Source organism: Narcine bancroftii, unplaced genomic scaffold (genome assembly GCF_036971445.1).
Source record: "Narcine bancroftii isolate sNarBan1 unplaced genomic scaffold, sNarBan1.hap1 Scaffold_160, whole genome shotgun sequence".
Classification (NCBI taxonomy): Eukaryota; Metazoa; Chordata; class Chondrichthyes; order Torpediniformes; family Narcinidae; genus Narcine; species Narcine bancroftii.
The window spans coordinates 5,082,898-5,101,538 of record NW_027211895.1 but is presented as its reverse complement, the minus strand read 5'-3'; positions in this window follow the sequence as shown (position 1 = coordinate 5,101,538).

Here is an 18,641-nt window from a genome sequence, read left to right as displayed (position 1 = left end):
TCAGAGGTGGGGAATCAGAGTCCGGGAATCAGAGATGGGGTTTCAGAGGCGGGGAATGAGATATGGGGAATCAGAGGCGGGGAATCAGAGGCGGGGAAACAGAGGCGGAGAATCAGATATGGGGAATCACAGGTGGCGAATCAAAGGCGGTGATTCAGAGATGGGGAATCAGAGGCCGGGAATCAGAGGCAGAGAATCAAACACGGGGAATCAGAGGCGGGGAATAAGAGCTGGGTAATCAGAGGCGGGGAATCATAGCTGGCGAATCAGAGGCGGGGAATCAGAGCTGGGGAATCAGAGGCGGGGAAACAGAGGCGGGGAATCAGATATGGGCAATCAGAGGTGGGGAATCAGAGGTTGTGAATCAGAGATGGAGAATCAGAGGCGGGGAATCAGAGGCCGGTAATCAGACGTGCGGAATCAGAGGCGGGGATTCAGAGCTGGGGAATCAGAGGCGGGGAATCAGAGTTGGGGAATCAGAGGCGGGGAATCAGATATGGGGAATCAGAGGCGGGGAATCAGAGGCGGGGAAACAGAGGAGGGGAATCAGATATGGGGAATCAGAGGTGGGGAATCAGGGGCGGGGTATCAGTGGCAGGGAATCAGAGGCGGGAAATCAGAGGCCGGGAATCAGAGGCGGTGAATCAGAGGCGGGGAATCAGAGGCAGGGAATCGGATGTGCGGAATCAGAGATGGGGAATCAGAGGTGGGGAATCAGAGGCGGTGAATCAGACATGGGTAATCAGAGGCGGGGAATCAGAGGCAGGAAATCAGACACGGGGAATCAGAGGCGGGGAATCAGAGCTGGGGAATTAGATGCAAGGAATCAGAGTTGGGGATTCAGAGGCGGGGAATCAGATATGGGGAATCAGAGGTGGGGAATCAGAGCTGGGGAATCAGAGGTGGGGAATCAGAGTTGGAGAATCAGAGGCGGGGACTTAGATATGGGGAAACAGAGGCGGGGAATCAGAGGCGGGGAAACAGAGGCGGGGAATCAGATATGGGGAATCAGAGGTGGGGAATAAAAGGCAGGGAATCAGATGTGCGGTATCAGAGATGGGGAATCAGAGGCAGGGAATCAGAATCAGAAGCAGGGAATAAGACGCTGGGAATCTGAGGCGGGGAATCAGAGCTGGGGAATCAGAGGCTGTGAATCAGAGGCGGGGAATCAGAAGCAGGGAATCCGATGTGCGGAATCAGAGATGGGGAATCAGAGGTGGGGAATCAGAGGCGGTGAATCAGACATGGGTAATCAGAGGCGGGGAATCAGAGGCAGGAAATCAGACACGGGGAATCTGAGGCGGGGAATCAGAGGCGGGGAATCAGAGGCAGGGAATGGGATGTGCGGAATCAGAGATGGGGAATCAGAGGTGGGGAATCAGAGGCGGTGAATCAGACATGGGTAATCAGAGGCGGGGAATCAGAGGCAGGAAATCAGACACGGGGAATCAGAGGCGGGGAATCAGAGCTGGGGAATTAGATGCAGGGAATCAGAGTTGGGGATTCAGAGGCGGGGAATCAGATATGGGGAAACTGAGGTGGGGAATCAGAGGTGGGCAAATAGAGGCGGGGAATCAGATATGGGGAAACAGAGGCGGGGAATCAGAGGTGGGGAAACAGAGGCGGGGAATCAGATATGGGGAATCAGAGGTGGGGAATCAGAGGTTGGGAATCACAGGCAGGGAATCAGAGGCTGGGAATCAGATGCAGGGAATCAGATGCGGGGAATCAGAGGCGGGGAATCAGAGCTGGGGAATCAGAGGTGGGGAATCAGAGTTGGGGAATCAGAGGCGGGGACTTAGATATGGGGAAACAGAGGCAGGGAATCAGAGGCGGGGAAACAGAGGCGGGGAATCAGATATGGGGAATCAGAGGTGGGGAATCAGAGGCAGGGAATCATATGTGCGGAATCAGAGATGGGGAATCAGAGGCAGGGAATCAGAATCAGAAGCAGGGAATAAGACGCGGGGAATCAGAGTTGGGGAATCAGAGGTGGGGAATCAGAGGTTGGGAATCAGATGCAGGGAATCAGAGGCTTGGAATCAGATGCAGGAAATCAGATGCGGGGAATCAGAGGCGGGGAATCATAGCTGGAGAATCAGAGGTGGGGAATCAGAGTTGGGGAATCAGAGGCGGGTCTTAGATATTGGGAAACAGAGGCGGGGAATCAGAGGCGGGGAAACAGAGGCGGGAAATCAGATATGGGGAATCAGAGGTGGGGAATCAGAGGCAGGGAATCAGATGTGCGCAATCAGAGATGGGGAATCAGAGGCAGGAAATCAGAATCAGAAGCAGGGAATCAGAGGCCGGGAATCAGAGGCCGGAATCAGATGACGGGAATAAGAGGCCGGGAATCAGAGGTGGGGAATCAGATTCCGGGAATCAGAGATGGGGATTCAGAGTCGGGGAATGAGATATGGGGAATCAGAGGCGGGGAATCAGAGGCGGGGAAACAGAGGCGGGGAATCAGATATGGGGAATCAGAGGTGGCGAATCAAAGGCGGTGAATCAGAGCTGGGGAATCAGAGGCGGGGAATCAGAGTTGGGGAATCAGAGGCGGGGAATCAGAGCTGGGGAATCAGAGGCGGGGAAACAGAGGCGGGGAATCAGATATGGGGAATCAGAGGTGGGGAATCAGAGGTTGTGGAATCAGAGGCAGGGAATCAGAGGCTGGGAATCATATGCATTGAATCAGATGCGGGGAATCAGAGGCGGGGAATCAGAGCTGGGGAATCAGAGGTGGGGAATCAAAGTTGGGGAATCAGAGTCGGGGACTTAGATATGGGGAAACAGAGGCGGGGAATCAGAGGCGGGGAACAGAAGGCGGGGAATCAGATATGGGGAATCAGAGATGGGGAATCAGAGTCAGGGAATTAGATGTGCGGAATCAGAGATGGGGAATCAGAGGTGGGGAATCAGAATCAGAAGCAGGGAATCAGAGGCAGGGAATCAGAGTTGGGGATTCAGAGGCGGGGAATCAGATATGGGGAAACAGAGGCGGGGAATCAGAGGCGGGAAAACAGAGGCGGGGAATTAGATATGGGGAATCAGAGGTGGGGAATCAGAGGTGGTGAATCAGAGATGGGGAATCACAGGCGTGGAATCAGAGGCAGGGAATAGAACGCGGGGAATCAGAGGCAGGGAATCAGAGTTGGGGCATCAGAGGTTGGGAATTAGATATGGGGAAACAGAGGCGGGGAATCAGAGGCGGGGAAACAGAGGCGGGGAATCAGATATGGGGAATCAGAGGTGGGGAATCAGAGGTTGGGAATCAGAGGCAGGGAATCAGAGGCTTGGAATCAGATGCCGGTAATCAGACGCGGGGAATCAGAGGTGGGGAAACAGAGGCGGGGAATCAGATATGGGGAATCAGAGGTGGGGAATCAGAGGTTGTGAATCACAGGCAGGGAATCAGAGGCTGGGAATCAGATGCAGGGAATCAGATGCGGGGAATCAGAGGCGGGGAATCAGAGCTGGGGAATCAGAGGTGGGGAATCAGACTTGGGGAATCAGAGGCGGGGACTTAGATATGGGGAAACAGAGGCGGGGAATCAGAGGCGGGGAAACAGAGGCGGGGAATCAGATATGGGGAATCAGAGGTGGGGAATCAGAGGCAGGGAATCAGATGTGCGGAATCAGAGATGGGGAATCAGAGGCAGGGAATCAGAATCAGAAGCAGGGAATAAGATGCGGGGAATCTGAGGCGGGGAATCAGAGCTGGGGAATCAGAGGCTGTGAATCAGAGGCGGGGAATCAGAAGCAGGGAATCGGATGTGCGGAATCAGAGATGGGGAATCAGAGGTGGGGAATCAGAGGCGGTGAATCAGACACGGGGAATCTGAGGCGGGGAATCAGAGGCGGGGAATCAGAGGCAGGGAATGGGATGTGCGGAATCAGAGATGGGGAATCAGAGGTGGGGAATCAGAGGCGGTGAATCAGACATGGGTAATCAGAGGCGAGGAATCAGAGGCAGGAAATCAGACACGGGGAATCAGAGGCGGGGAATCAGAGCTGGGGAATTAGATGCAGGGAATCAGAGTTGGGGATTCAGAGGCGGGGAATCAGATATGGGGAAACTGAGGTGGGGAATCAGAGGTGGGCAAATAGAGGCGGGGAATCAGATATGGGGAAACACAGGCGGGGAATCAGAGGCGGGGAAACAGAGGCGGGGAATCAGATATGGGGAATCAGAGGTGGGGAATCAGAGGTTGGGAATCATAGGCAGGGAATCAGAGGCTGGGAATCAGATGCTGGGAATCAGATGCGGGGAATCAGAGGCGGGGAATCAGAGCTGGGGAATCAGAGGTGGGGAATCAGAGTTGGGGAATCAGAGGCGGGGACTTAGATATGGGGAAACAGAGGCGGGGAATCAGAGCTGAAGAATCAGAGGTGGGGAATCAGAGTTGGGGAATCAGAGGCGGGGACTTAGATATTGGGAAACAGAGGCGGGGAATCAGAGGCGGGGAAACAGAGGCGGGGAATCAGATATGGGGAATCAGAGGTGGGGAATCAGAGGCAGGGAATCAGATGTGCGCAATCAGAGATGGGGAATCAGAGGCAGGGAATCAGAATCAGAAGCAGGGAATCAGAGGCCGGGAATCAGAGGCCGAAATCAGATGCCGGGAATAAGAGGCCGGGAATCAGAGGTGGGGAATCAGAGTCCGGGAATCAGAGATGGGGATTCAGAGGCGGGGAATGAGATATGAGGAATCAGAGGCGGGGAATCAGAGGCGGGGAAACAGAGACAGGGAATCAGATATGGGGAATCAGAGGTGGCGAATCAAAGGCGGTGAATCAGAGATGCGGAATCAGAGGCGGGCAATCAGAGGCAGGGAATCAAACACGGGGAATCAGAGGCGGGGAATCAGAGCTGGGGAATCAGAGGCTGGGAATCAGGGTTGGGGAATCAGAGGCGGGGAATCAGATATGGGGAAACAGGGGCGGGGAGTCAGAGGTGGGGAAACACAGGCGGGGAATCAATATGGGGAATCAGAGGTGTGGAATCAGAGGTTGGGAATCAGAGGCAGTGAATCAGAGGCGGGGAAACAGAGGTGGGGAATCAGATAAGGGGAATCAGAGGTGGCGAATCAAAGGCGGTGAAACAGAGATGGGGAATCAGGGCAGGGAATCAGAGGCGGGGAATCAGAGGCGGGGAATCAGAGGCAGGGAATCAGATGTGCGGAATCGGAGATGGGGAATCAGAGGCAGGGAATCAGAGGCGGGGAATCAGAGGCGGGGAATCAGAGGCCGGGAATCAGATATGGGGAAACAGAGGCGGGGAATCAGAGGCGGGGAAACAGATGCGGGGAATCAGATATGGGGAATCAGAGGTGGGGAATCAGAGGTTGGGAATCAGATGCAGGGAATCAGAGGCTTGGAATCAGATGCAGGGAATCAGATGCGGGGAATCAGAGGCGGGGAATCAGAGCTGGAGAATCAGAGGTGGGGAATCAGAGTTGGGGAATCAGAGGCGGGGACTTAGATATTGGGAAACAGAGGCGGGGAATCAGAGGCGGGGAAACAGAGGCGGGAAATCAGATATGGGGAATCAGAGGTGGGGAATCAGAGGCAGGGAATCAGATGTGCGCAATCAGAGATGGGGAATCAGAGGCAGGGAATCAGAATCAGAAGCAGGGAATCAGAGGCCAGGAATCAGAGGCCGGAATCAGATGCCGGGAATAAGAGTCCGGGAATCAGAGGTGGGGAATCAGAGTCCGGGAATCAGAGATGTGGATTCAGAGGCGGGGAATGAGATATGGGGAATCAGAGGAGGGGAATCAGAGGCGGGGAAACAGAGGCGGGGAATCAGATATGGGGAATCAGAGGTGGCGAATGAAAGGCGGTGAATCAGAGATGGGGAATCAGAGGCCGGGAATCAGAGGCAGGGAATCAAACACGGGGAATAAGAGGCGGGGAATCAGAGCTGGGGAATCAGAGGCGGGGAATCAGAGTTGGGGAATCAGAGGCGGGGAATCAGAGGCAGGGAATCAATATGGGAATTCAGAGGTGGGGAATCAGATGTTGGGAATCAGAGGCAGGGAATCAGAGGCGAGGATTCAGAGCTGGGGAATCAGAGGCGGGGAATCAGAATTGGGGAATCAGAGATGGGGAATCAGAGATGGGGAATCAGAGATGGGGAATCAGAGGCGGGGAATCAGACCCTGGGAATCAGAGGTGGTGAATCAGAGATGTGGAATCAGAGGCGGGGAATCAGAGGCAGGGAATCAGACGCGGGGAATCAGAGGTGGGGAATCATAGCTGGCGAATCAGAGGCGGGGAATCAGAGGTGGGGAATCAGAGGCGGGGAATCAGATATTGTTAATCAGAGGTGGGGAATCAGAGGCGGGGAAACAGAGGCGGGGAATCAGAGGTGGGGAATCAGAGGCCGGTAATCAGACGCGGGGAATCAGAGGCGGGGATTCAGAGCTGGGGAATCAGAGGTGGGGAATCAGAGTTGGGGAATCAGAGGCGGGGACTTAGATATTGGGAAACAGAGGCGGGGAATCAGAGGCGGGGAAACAGAGGCGGGAAATCAGATATGGGGAATCAGAGGTGGGGAATCAGGGGCGGGGTATCAGTGGCATGGAATCAGAGGCGGGAAATCAGAGGCCGGGAATCAGAGGCGGTGAATCAGAGGCGGTGAATCAGAGGCGGGGAATCAGAGGCAGGGAATCTGATGTGCGGAATCAGAGATGGGGAATCAGAGGTGGGGTATCAGAGGCGGGGAATCAGGGGCAGGAAATCTGACACGGGGAATCAGAGGCGGGGAATCAGAGCTGGGGAATTAGATGCAGGGAATCAGAGTTGGGGATTCAGAGGCGGGGAATCAGATATGGGGAAACAGTGGCGGGGAATCAGAGGCGGGGAAACAGAGGCGGGGAATCAGATATGGGGAATCAGATGTGGGTAATCAGAGCTGGGGAATCAGAGGTGTGGAATCAGAGTTGCGGAATCAGAGGCGGGGACTTAGATATGGGGAAACAGAGGCGGGGAATCAGAGGCGGGGAAACAGAGGCGGGGAATCAGATATGGGGAATCAGAGGTGGGGAATCAGAGGCAGGGAATCAGATGTGCGGAATCAGAGATGGGGAATCAGAGGCAGGGAATCAGACTCAGAAGCAGGGAATAAGACGCGGGGAATCTGAGGCGGGGAATCAGAGCTGGGGAATCAGAGGCTGTGAATCAGAGGCGGGGAATCAGAAGCAGGGAATCGGATGTGCGGAATCAGAGATGGGGAATCAGAGGTGGGGAATCAGAGGCGGTGAATCAGACACGGGGAATCTGAGGCGGGGAATCAGAGGCGGGGAATCAGAGGCAGGGAATGGGATGTGCGGAATCAGAGATGGGGAATCAGAGGTGGGGAATCAGAGGCGGTGAATCAGACATGGGTAATCAGAGGCGAGGAATCAGAGGCAGGAAATCAGACACGGGGAATCAGAGGCGGGGAATCAGAGCTGGGGAATTAGATGCAGGGAATCAGAGTTGGGGATTCAGAGGCGGGGAATCAGATATGGGGAAACTGAGGTGGGGAATCAGAGGTGGGCAAATAGAGGCGGGGAATCAGATATGGGGAAACACAGGCGGGGAATCAGAGGCGGGGAAACAGAGGCGGGGAATCAGATATGGGGAATCTGAGGTGGGGAATCAGAGGTTGGGAATCATAGGCAGGGAATCAGAGGCTGGGAATCAGATGCTGGGAATCAGATGCGGGGAATCAGAGGCGGGGAATCAGAGCTGGGGAATCAGAGGTGGGGAATCAGAGTTGGGGAATCAGAGGCGGGGACTTAGATATGGGGAAACAGAGGCGGGGAATCAGAGCTGAAGAATCAGAGGTGGGGAATCAGAGTTGGGGAATCAGAGGCGGGGACTTAGATATTGGGAAACAGAGGCGGGGAATCAGAGGCGGGGAAACAGAGGCGGGGAATCAGATATGGGGAATCAGAGGTGGGGAATCAGAGGCAGGGAATCAGATGTGCGCAATCAGAGATGGGGAATCAGAGGCAGGGAATCAGAATCAGAAGCAGGGAATCAGAGGCCGGGAATCAGAGGCCGAAATCAGATGCCGGGAATAAGAGGCCGGGAATCAGAGGTGGGGAATCAGAGTCCGGGAATCAGAGATGGGGATTCAGAGGCGGGGAATGAGATATGAGGAATCAGAGGCGGGGAATCAGAGGCGGGGAAACAGAGACAGGGAATCAGATATGGGGAATCAGAGGTGGCGAATCAAAGGCGGTGAATCAGAGATGGGGAATCAGAGGCGGGCAATCAGAGGCAGGGAATCAAACACGGGGAATCAGAGGCGGGGAATCAGAGCTGGGGAATCAGAGGCTGGGAATCAGGGTTGGGGAATCAGAGGCGGGGAATCAGATATGGGGAAACAGGGGCGGGGAGTCAGAGGTGGGGAAACACAGGCGGGGAATCAGATATGGGGAATCAGAGGTGTGGAATCAGAGGTTGGGAATCAGAGGCAGTGAATCAGAGGCGGGGAAACAGAGGTGGGGAATCAGATAAGGGGAATCAGAGGTGGCGAATCAAAGGCGGTGAAACAGAGATGGGGAATCAGGGCAGGGAATCAGAGGCGGGGAATCAGAGGCGGGGAATCAGAGGCAGGGAATCAGATGTGCGGAATCGGAGATGGGGAATCAGAGGCAGGGAATCAGAGGCGGGGAATCAGAGGCGGGGAATCAGAGGCCGGGAATCAGATATGGGGAAACAGAGGCGGGGAATCAGAGGCGGGGAAACAGATGCGGGGAATCAGATATGGGGAATCAGAGGTGGGGAATCAGAGGTTGGGAATCAGATGCAGGGAATCAGAGGCTTGGAATCAGATGCAGGGAATCAGATGCGGGGAATCAGAGGCGGGGAATCAGAGCTGGAGAATCAGAGGTGGGGAATCAGAGTTGGGGAATCAGAGGCGGGGACTTAGATATTGGGAAACAGAGGCGGGGAATCAGAGGCGGGGAAACAGAGGCGGGAAATCAGATATGGGGAATCAGAGGTGGGGAATCAGAGGCAGGGAATCAGATGTGCGCAATCAGAGATGGGGAATCAGAGGCAGGGAATCAGAATCAGAAGCAGGGAATCAGAGGCCAGGAATCAGAGGCCGGAATCAGATGCCGGGAATAAGAGTCCGGTAATCAGAGGTGGGGAATCAGAGTCCGGGAATCAGAGATGTGGATTCAGAGGCGGGGAATGAGATATGGGGAATCAGAGGAGGGGAATCAGAGGCGGGGAAACAGAGGCGGGGAATCAGATATGGGGAATCAGAGGTGGCGAATGAAAGGCGGTGAATCAGAGATGGGGAATCAGAGGCCGGGAATCAGAGGCAGGGAATCAAACACGGGGAATAAGAGGCGGGGAATCAGAGCTGGGGAATCAGAGGCGGGGAATCAGAGTTGGGGAATCAGAGGCGGGGAATCAGAGGCAGGGAATCAATATGGGAATTCAGAGGTGGGGAATCAGATGTTGGGAATCAGAGGCAGGGAATCAGAGGCGAGGATTCAGAGCTGGGGAATCAGAGGCGGGGAATCAGAATTGGGGAATCAGAGATGGGGAATCAGAGATGGGGAATCAGAGATGGGGAATCAGAGGCGGGGAATCAGACCCTGGGAATCAGAGGTGGTGAATCAGAGATGTGGAATCAGAGGCGGGGAATCAGAGGCAGGGAATCAGACGCGGGGAATCAGAGGTGGGGAATCATAGCTGGCGAATCAGAGGCGGGGAATCAGAGGTGGGGAATCAGAGGCGGGGAATCAGATATTGTTAATCAGAGGTGGGGAATCAGAGGCGGGGAAACAGAGGCGGGGAATCAGAGGTGGGGAATCAGAGGCCGGTAATCAGACGCGGGGAATCAGAGGCGGGGATTCAGAGCTGGGGAATCAGAGGTGGGGAATCAGAGTTGGGGAATCAGAGGCGGGGACTTAGATATTGGGAAACAGAGGCGGGGAATCAGAGGCGGGGAAACAGAGGCGGGAAATCAGATATGGGGAATCAGAGGTGGGGAATCAGAGGCAGGGAATCAGATTTGCGCAATCAGAGATGGGGAATCAGAGGCAGGGAATCAGAATCAGAAGCAGGGAATCAGAGGCCAGGAATCAGAGGCCGGAATCAGATGCCGGGAATAAGAGTCCGGGAATCAGAGGTGGGGAATCAGAGTCCGGGAATCAGAGATGGGGATTCAGAGGCGGGGAATGAGATATGGGGAATCAGAGGAGGGGAATCAGAGGCGGGGAAACAGAGGCGGGGAATCAGATATGGGGAATCAGAGGTGGCGAATGAAAGGCGGTGAATCAGAGATGGGGAATCAGAGGCCGGGAATCAGAGGCAGGGAATCAAACACGGGGAATAAGAGGCGGGGAATCAGAGCTGGGGAATCAGAGGCGGGGAATCAGAGTTGGGGAATCAGAGGCGGGGAATCAGAGGCAGGGAATCAATATGGGAATTCAGAGGTGGGGAATCAGATGTTGGGAATCAGAGGCAGGGAATCAGAGGCGAGGATTCAGAGCTGGGGAATCAGAGGCGGGGAATCAGAATTGGGGAATCAGAGATGGGGAATCAGAGATGGGGAATCAGAGATGGGGAATCAGAGGCGGGGAATCAGACCCTGGGAATCAGAGGTGGTGAATCAGAGATGTGGAATCAGAGGCGGGGAATCAGAGGCAGGGAATCAGACGCGGGGAATCAGAGGTGGGGAATCATAGCTGGCGAATCAGAGGCGGGGAATCAGAGGTGGGGAATCAGAGGCGGGGAATCAGATATTGTTAATCAGAGGTGGGGAATCAGAGGCGGGGAAACAGAGGCGGGGAATCAGAGGTGGGGAATCAGAGGCCGGTAATCAGACGCGGGGAATCAGAGGCGGGGATTCAGAGCTGGGGAATCAGAGGCGGGGAATCAGAGTTGGGGAATCAGAGGCGGGGAATCAGATATGGGAAATCAGAGGCGGGGAATCAGAGGCGGTGAAACAGAGGCGGGGAATCAGATATGGGGAATCAGAGGTGGGGAATCAGGGGCGGGGTATCAGTGGCATGGAATCAGAGGCGGGAAATCAGAGGCCGGGAATCAGAGGCGGTGAATCAGAGGCGGTGAATCAGAGGCGGTGAGTCAGAGATGGGGAATCAGAGGTGGTGAATCAGAGGCTGAAATCAGACACGGGGATTCAGAGGCTGGGAATCAGACGGGGGGAATCAAAGGTGGGGAATCAGAGCTGGGGAATCAGAGGCAGGGAATCAGAGTTGGGGATTCAGAGGCGGGGAATCAGATATGGGGAAACAGAGGCGGGGAATCAGAGGCGGGAAAACAGAGGCGAGGAATTAGATATGGGGAATCAGAGGTGGGGAATCAGAGGTGGTGAATCAGAGATGGGGAATCGCAGGCGGGGAATCAGAGGCAGGGAATAGAACGCAGGGAATCAGAGGCAGGGAATCAGAGTTGGGGCATCAGAGGTTGGGAATTAGATATGGGGAAACAGAGGCGGGGAATCAGAGGTGGGGAAACAGAGGCGGGGAATCAGATATGGGGAATCAGAGGTGGGGAATCAGAGGCAGGGAATCAGATGTGCGGAATCAGAGATGAGGAATCAGAGGCAGGGAATTAGAATCAGAAGCGGGGAATCAGATATGGGGAATCAGAGGCCAGGAATCAGATGCTGGGAATAAGAGGCCAGGAATCAGAGGTGGGGAATCAGAGTCCGGGAATCAGAGATGGGGATTCAAAGGCGGGGAATGAGATATGGAGAATCAGAGGCGGGGAATTTGAGGCGTGGAAACAGTGGTGGGGAATCAGATATGGGGAATCAGAGGTGGCGAATCAAAGGCAGTGAATCAGTGATGGGGAATCAGAGGCGGGGAATCAGAGGCAGGGAATCAAACACAGGGAATCAGAGGCGGGGAATCAGAGCTGGGGAATCAGAGGCGGGGAATCTGAGTTGGGGAATAAGAGGCGGGGAATCAGATATGGGGAAACAGGGGCCGGGAATCAGAGGCGGGGAAACAGAGGCGGGGAATCAGATATGGGGAATCAGAGGTGGGGAATCAGAGGTGGTGAATCAGAGATGGGGAATCACAGGCGGGGAATCAGAGGCAGGGAATAGAACGCGGGGAATCAGAGGCAGGGAATTAGAGTTGGGGCATCAGAGGTTGGGAATTAGATATGTGGAAACAGAGGCGGGGAATCAGAGGTGGGGAATCAGAGGCAGGGAATCAGATGTGCGGAATCAGAGATGGGGAATCAGAGGCAGGGAATCAGAATCAGAAGCGGGGAATCAGAGGCCGGGAATCAGAGGCCGGGAATCAGATGCTGGGAATAAGAGGCCGGGAATCAGAGGTGGGGAATCAGAGTCCGGGAATCAGAGATGGGGATTCAGAGGCGGAGAATGAGATATGGAGAATCAGAGGCGGGGAATCAGAGGCAGGGAAACAGAGGTGGGGAATCAGATATGGGGAATCAGAGGTGGCGAATCAAAGGCGGTGAATCAGAGATGGGGAATCAGAGGCGGGCAATCAGAGGCAGGGAATCAAACACGGGGAATCAGAGGCGGGGAATCAGAGCTGGGGAATCAGAGGCGGGGAATCAGAGTTGGGGAATCAGAGGCGGGGAATCAGATATGGGGAAAGAGGGGCGGGGAATCAGAGGCGGGGAAACAGAGGCGAGGAATCAGATATGGGGAATCAGAGGTGTGGAATCAGAGGTTGGGAATCAGAGGCAGGGAATCAGAGGCGGGGAAACAGAGGAGGGGAATCAGATATGGGGAATCAGAGGTGGCGAATCAAAGGCGGTGAAACAGAGATGGGGAATCAGGGCAGGGAATCAGAGGCAGGGAATCAAACACAGGGAATCAGAGCTGGGGAATCAGAGGCGGGGAATTAGAGTTGGGGAATCAGAGGAGGGGAGTCAGAGGCGGGGAAACAGGCGGGGAATCAGATATGGGGAATAAGAGGTGGGGAATCAGATGTTGGGAATCAGAGGCAGGGAATCAGAGGCGGGGAATCAGAGGCGGGGAATCAGAGGCAGGGAATCAGATGTGCGGAATCGGAGATGGGGAATCAGAGGCAGGGAATCAGAGGCGGGGAATCAGAGGCGGGGAATCAGAGGCCGGGAATCAGATATGGGGAAACAGAGGCGGGGAATCAGTGGCGGGGAAACAGAGGCGGGGAATCAGATATGGGAAATCAGAGGTGGGGAATCAGAGGTTGGGAATCAGAGGCAGGGAATCAGAGGCTTGGAATCAGATGCAGGGAATCAGATGCGGGGAATCAGAGGCGGGGAATCAGAGCTGGAGAATCAGAGGTGGGGAATCAGAGTTGGGGAATCAGAGGCGGGGACTTAGATATTGGGAAACAGAGGCGGGGAATCAGAGGCGGGGAAACAGAGGCGGGGAATCAGATATGGGGAATCAGAGGTGGGGAATCAGAGGCAGGGAATCAGATGTGCGCAATCAGAGATGGGGAATCAGAGGCAGGGAATCAGAATCAGAAGCAGGGAATCAGAGGCCGGGGATCAGAGGCCGGAATAAGATGCCGGGAATAAGAGGCCGGGAATCAGAGGTGGGGAATCAGAGTCCGGGAATCAGAGATGGGGTTTCAGAGGCGGGGAATGAGATATGGGGAATCAGAGGCGGGGAATCAGAGGCGGGGAAACAGAGGCGGAGAATCAGATATGGGGAATCACAGGTGGCGAATCAAAGGCGGTGATTCAGAGATGGGGAATCAGAGGCCGGGAATCAGAGGCAGAGAATCAAACACGGGGAATCAGAGGCGGGGAATAAGAGCTGGGTAATCAGAGGCGGGGAATCATAGCTGGCGAATCAGAGGCGGGGAATCAGAGCTGGGGAATCAGAGGCGGGGAAACAGAGGCGGGGAATCAGATATGGGCAATCAGAGGTGGGGAATCAGAGGTTGTGAATCAGAGATGGAGAATCAGAGGCGGGGAATCAGAGGCCGGTAATCAGACGTGCGGAATCAGAGGCGGGGATTCAGAGCTGGGGAATCAGAGGCGGGGAATCAGAGTTGGGGAATCAGAGGCGGGGAATCAGATATGGGGAATCAGAGGCGGGGAATCAGAGGCGGGGAAACAGAGGAGGGGAATCAGATATGGGGAATCAGAGGTGGGGAATCAGGGGCGGGGTATCAGTGGCAGGGAATCAGAGGCGGGAAATCAGAGGCCGGGAATCAGAGGCGGTGAATCAGAGGCGGGGAATCAGAGGCAGGGAATCGGATGTGCGGAATCAGAGATGGGGAATCAGAGGTGGGGAATCAGAGGCGGTGAATCAGACATGGGTAATCAGAGGCGGGGAATCAGAGGCAGGAAATCAGACACGGGGAATCAGAGCTGGGGAATTAGATGCAAGGAATCAGAGTTGGGGATTCAGAGGCGGGGAATCAGATATGGGGAATCAGAGGTGGGGAATCAGAGCTGGGGAATCAGAGGTGGGGAATCAGAGTTGGAGAATCAGAGGCGGGGACTTAGATATGGGGAAACAGAGGCGGGGAATCAGAGGCGGGGAAACAGAGGCGGGGAATCAGATATGGGGAATCAGAGGTGGGGAATCAGAGGCAGGGAATCAGATGTGCGGTATCAGAGATGGGGAATCAGAGGCAGGGAATCAGAATCAGAAGCAGGGAATAAGACGCTGGGAATCTGAGGCGGGGAATCAGAGCTGGGGAATCAGAGGCTGTGAATCAGAGGCGGGGAATCAGAAGCAGGGAATCCGATGTGCGGAATCAGAGATGGGGAATCAGAGGTGGGGAATCAGAGGCGGTGAATCAGACATGGGTAATCAGAGGCGGGGAATCAGAGGCAGGAAATCAGACACGGGGAATCTGAGGCGGGGAATCAGAGGCGGGGAATCAGAGGCAGGGAATGGGATGTGCGGAATCAGAGATGGGGAATCAGAGGTGGGGAATCAGAGGCGGTGAATCAGACATGGGTAATCAGAGGCGGGGAATCAGAGGCAGGAAATCAGACACGGGGAATCAGAGGCGGGGAATCAGAGCTGGGGAATTAGATGCAGGGAATCAGAGTTGGGGATTCAGAGGCGGGGAATCAGATATGGGGAAACTGAGGTGGGGAATCAGAGGTGGGCAAATAGAGGCGGGGAATCAGATATGGGGAAACAGAGGCGGGGAATCAGAGGTGGGGAAACAGAGGCGGGGAATCAGATATGGGGAATCAGAGGTGGGGAATCAGAGGTTGGGAATCACAGGCAGGGAATCAGAGGCTGGGAATCAGATGCAGGGAATCAGATGCGGGGAATCAGAGGCGGGGAATCAGAGCTGGGGAATCAGAGGTGGGGAATCAGAGTTGGGGAATCAGAGGCGGGGACTTAGATATGGGGAAACAGAGGCAGGGAATCAGAGGCGGGGAAACAGAGGCGGGGAATCAGATATGGGGAATCAGAGGTGGGGAATCAGAGGCAGGGAATCAGATGTGCTGAATCAGAGATGGGGAATCAGAGGCAGGGAATCAGAATCAGAAGCAGGGAATAAGACGCGGGGAATCAGAGTTGGGGAATCAGAGGTGGGGAATCAGAGGTTGGGAATCAGATGCAGGGAATCAGAGGCTTGGAATCAGATGCAGGAAATCAGATGCGGGGAATCAGAGGCGGGGAATCATAGCTGGAGAATCAGAGGTGGGGAATCAGAGTTGGGGAATCAGAGGCGGGTCTTAGATATTGGGAAACAGAGGCGGGGAATCAGAGGCGGGGAAACAGAGGCGGGAAATCAGATATGGGGAATCAGAGGTGGGGAATCAGAGGCAGGGAATCAGATGTGCGCAATCAGAGATGGGGAATCAGAGGCAGGAAATCAGAATCAGAAGCAGGGAATCAGAGGCCGGGAATCAGAGGCCGGAATCAGATGACGGGAATAAGAGGCCGGGAATCAGAGGTGGGGAATCAGATTCCGGGAATCAGAGATGGGGATTCAGAGTCGGGGAATGAGATATGGGGAATCAGAGGCGGGGAATCAGAGGCGGGGAAACAGAGGCGGGGAATCAGATATGGGGAATCAGAGGTGGCGAATCAAAGGCGGTGAATCAGAGCTGGGGAATCAGAGGCGGGGAATCAGAGTTGGGGAATCAGAGGAGGGGAATCAGAGCTGGGGAATCAGAGGCGGGGAAACAGAGGCGGGGAATCAGATATGGGGAATCAGAGGTGGGGAATCAGAGGTTGTGGAATCAGAGGCAGGGAATCAGAGGCTGGGAATCATATGCATTGAATCAGATGCGGGGAATCAGAGGCGGGGAATCAGAGCTGGGGAATCAGAGGTGGGGAATCAAAGTTGGGGAATCAGAGTCGGGGACTTAGATATGGGGAAACAGAGGCGGGGAATCAGAGGCGGGGAACAGAAGGCGGGCAATCAGATATGGGGAATCAGAGATGGGGAATCAGAGGCAGGGAATTAGATGTGCGGAATCAGAGATGGGGAATCAGAGGTGGGGAATCAGAATCAGAAGCAGGGAATCAGAGGCAGGGAATCAGAGTTGGGGATTCAGAGGCGGGGAATCAGATATGGGGAAACAGAGGCGGGGAATCAGAGGCGGGAAAACAGAGGCGGGGAATTAGATATGGGGAATCAGAGGTGGGGAATCAGAGGTGGTGAATCAGAGATGGGGAATCACAGGCGTGGAATCAGAGGCAGGGAATAGAACGCGGGGAATCAGAGGCAGGGAATCAGAGTTGGGGCATCAGAGGTTGGGAATTAGATATGGGGAAACAGAGGCGGGGAATCAGAGGCGGGGAAACAGAGGCGGGGAATCAGATATGGGGAATCAGAGGTGGGGAATCAGAGGTTGGGAATCAGAGGCAGGGAATCAGAGGCTTGGAATCAGATGCAGGGAATCAGATGCGGGGAATCAGAAATGGGGAATCAGAGGTGGGGAATCAGAGGTTGGGAATCAGATGCAGGGAATCAGAGGCTTGGAATCAGATGCAGGGAATCAGATGCGGGGAATCAGAGGCGGGGAATCATAGCTGGAGAATCAGAGGTGGGGAATCAGAGTTGGGGAATCAGAGGCGGGTCTTAGATATTGGGAAACAGAGGCGGGGAATCAGAGGCGGGGAAACAGAGGCGGGAAATCAGATATGGGGAATCAGAGGTGGGGAATCAGAGGCAGGGAATCAGATGTGCGCAATCAGAGATGGGGAATCAGAGGCAGGGAATCAGAATCAGAAGCAGGGAATCAGAGGCCGGGAATCAGAGGCCGGAATCAGATGACGGGAATAAGCGGCCGGGAATCAGAGGTGGGGAATCAGAGTCCGGGAATCAGAGATGGGGATTCAGAGTCGGGGAATGAGATATGGGGAATCAGAGGCGGGGAATCAGAGGCGGGGAAACAGAGGCGGGGAATCAGATATGGGGAATCAGAGGTGGCGAATCAAAGGCGGTGAATCAGAGCTGGGGAATCAGAGGCGGGGAATCAGAGTTGGGGAATCAGAGGCGGGGTATCAGAGCTGGGGAATCAGAGTAGGAGAATCAGAGGCAGGGAATCAGATGTGCAGAATCAGAGATGGGGAATCAGAGGTGGGGAATCAGAGGCGGTGAGTCAGAGATGGGGAATCAGATGCGGTGAATCAGCGGCAGGAAATCAGACACGGGGATTCAGAGGCTGGGAATCATACGGGGGGAATCAAAGGTGGGGAATCAGAGCTGGGGAATCATAGGCAGGGAATCAGAGTTGGGGATTCAGAGGCGGGGAATCAGATATGGGGAAACAGAGGCGGGGAATCAGAGGCGGGAAAACAGAGGCGAGGAATTAGATATGGGGAATCAGAGGTGGGGAATCAGAGGTGGTGAATCAGAGATGGGGAATCACAGGCGGGGAATCAGAGGCAGGGAATAGAACGCGGGGAATCAGAGGCAGGGAATCAGAGTTGGGGCATCAGAAGTTGGGAATTAGATATGTGGAAACAGAGGCGGGGAATCAGAGGTGGGGAAACAGAGGCGGGGAATCAGATATGGGGAATCAGAGGTGGGGAATCAGAGGCAGGGAATCAGATTGGCGGAATCAGAGATGGGGAATCAGAGGCAGGGAATCAGAATCAGAAGCGGGGAATCAGATATGGGGAATCAGAGGCCAGGAATCAGATGCTGGGAATAAGAGGCCGGGAATCAGAGGTGGGGAATCAGAGTCCGGGAATCAGAGATGGGGATTCAAAGGCGGGGAATGAGATATGGAGAATCAGAGGCGGGGAATTTGAGGCGTGGAAACAGTGGTGGGGAATCAGATATGGGGAATCAGAGGTGGCGAATCAAAGGCAGTGAATCAGAGATGGGGAATCAGAGGCGGGGAATCAGAGGCAGGGAATCAAACACAGGGAATCAGAGGCGGGGAATCAGAGCTGGGGAATCAGAGGCGGGGAATCTGAGTTGGGGAATAAGAGGCGGGGAATCAGATATGGGGAAACAGGGGCCGGGAATCAGAGGAGGGGAAACAGAGGCGGGGAATCAGATATGGGGAATCAGAGGTGTGGAATCAGAGCTTGGGAAACAGAGGCGGGGAATCAGATATGGGGAATCAGAGGTGGGGAATCAGAGGTGGTGAATCAGAGATGGGGAATCACAGGCGGGGAATCAGAGGCAGGGAATAGAACGCGGGGAATCAGAGGCAGGGAATTAGAGTTGGGGCATCAGAGGTTGGGAATTAGA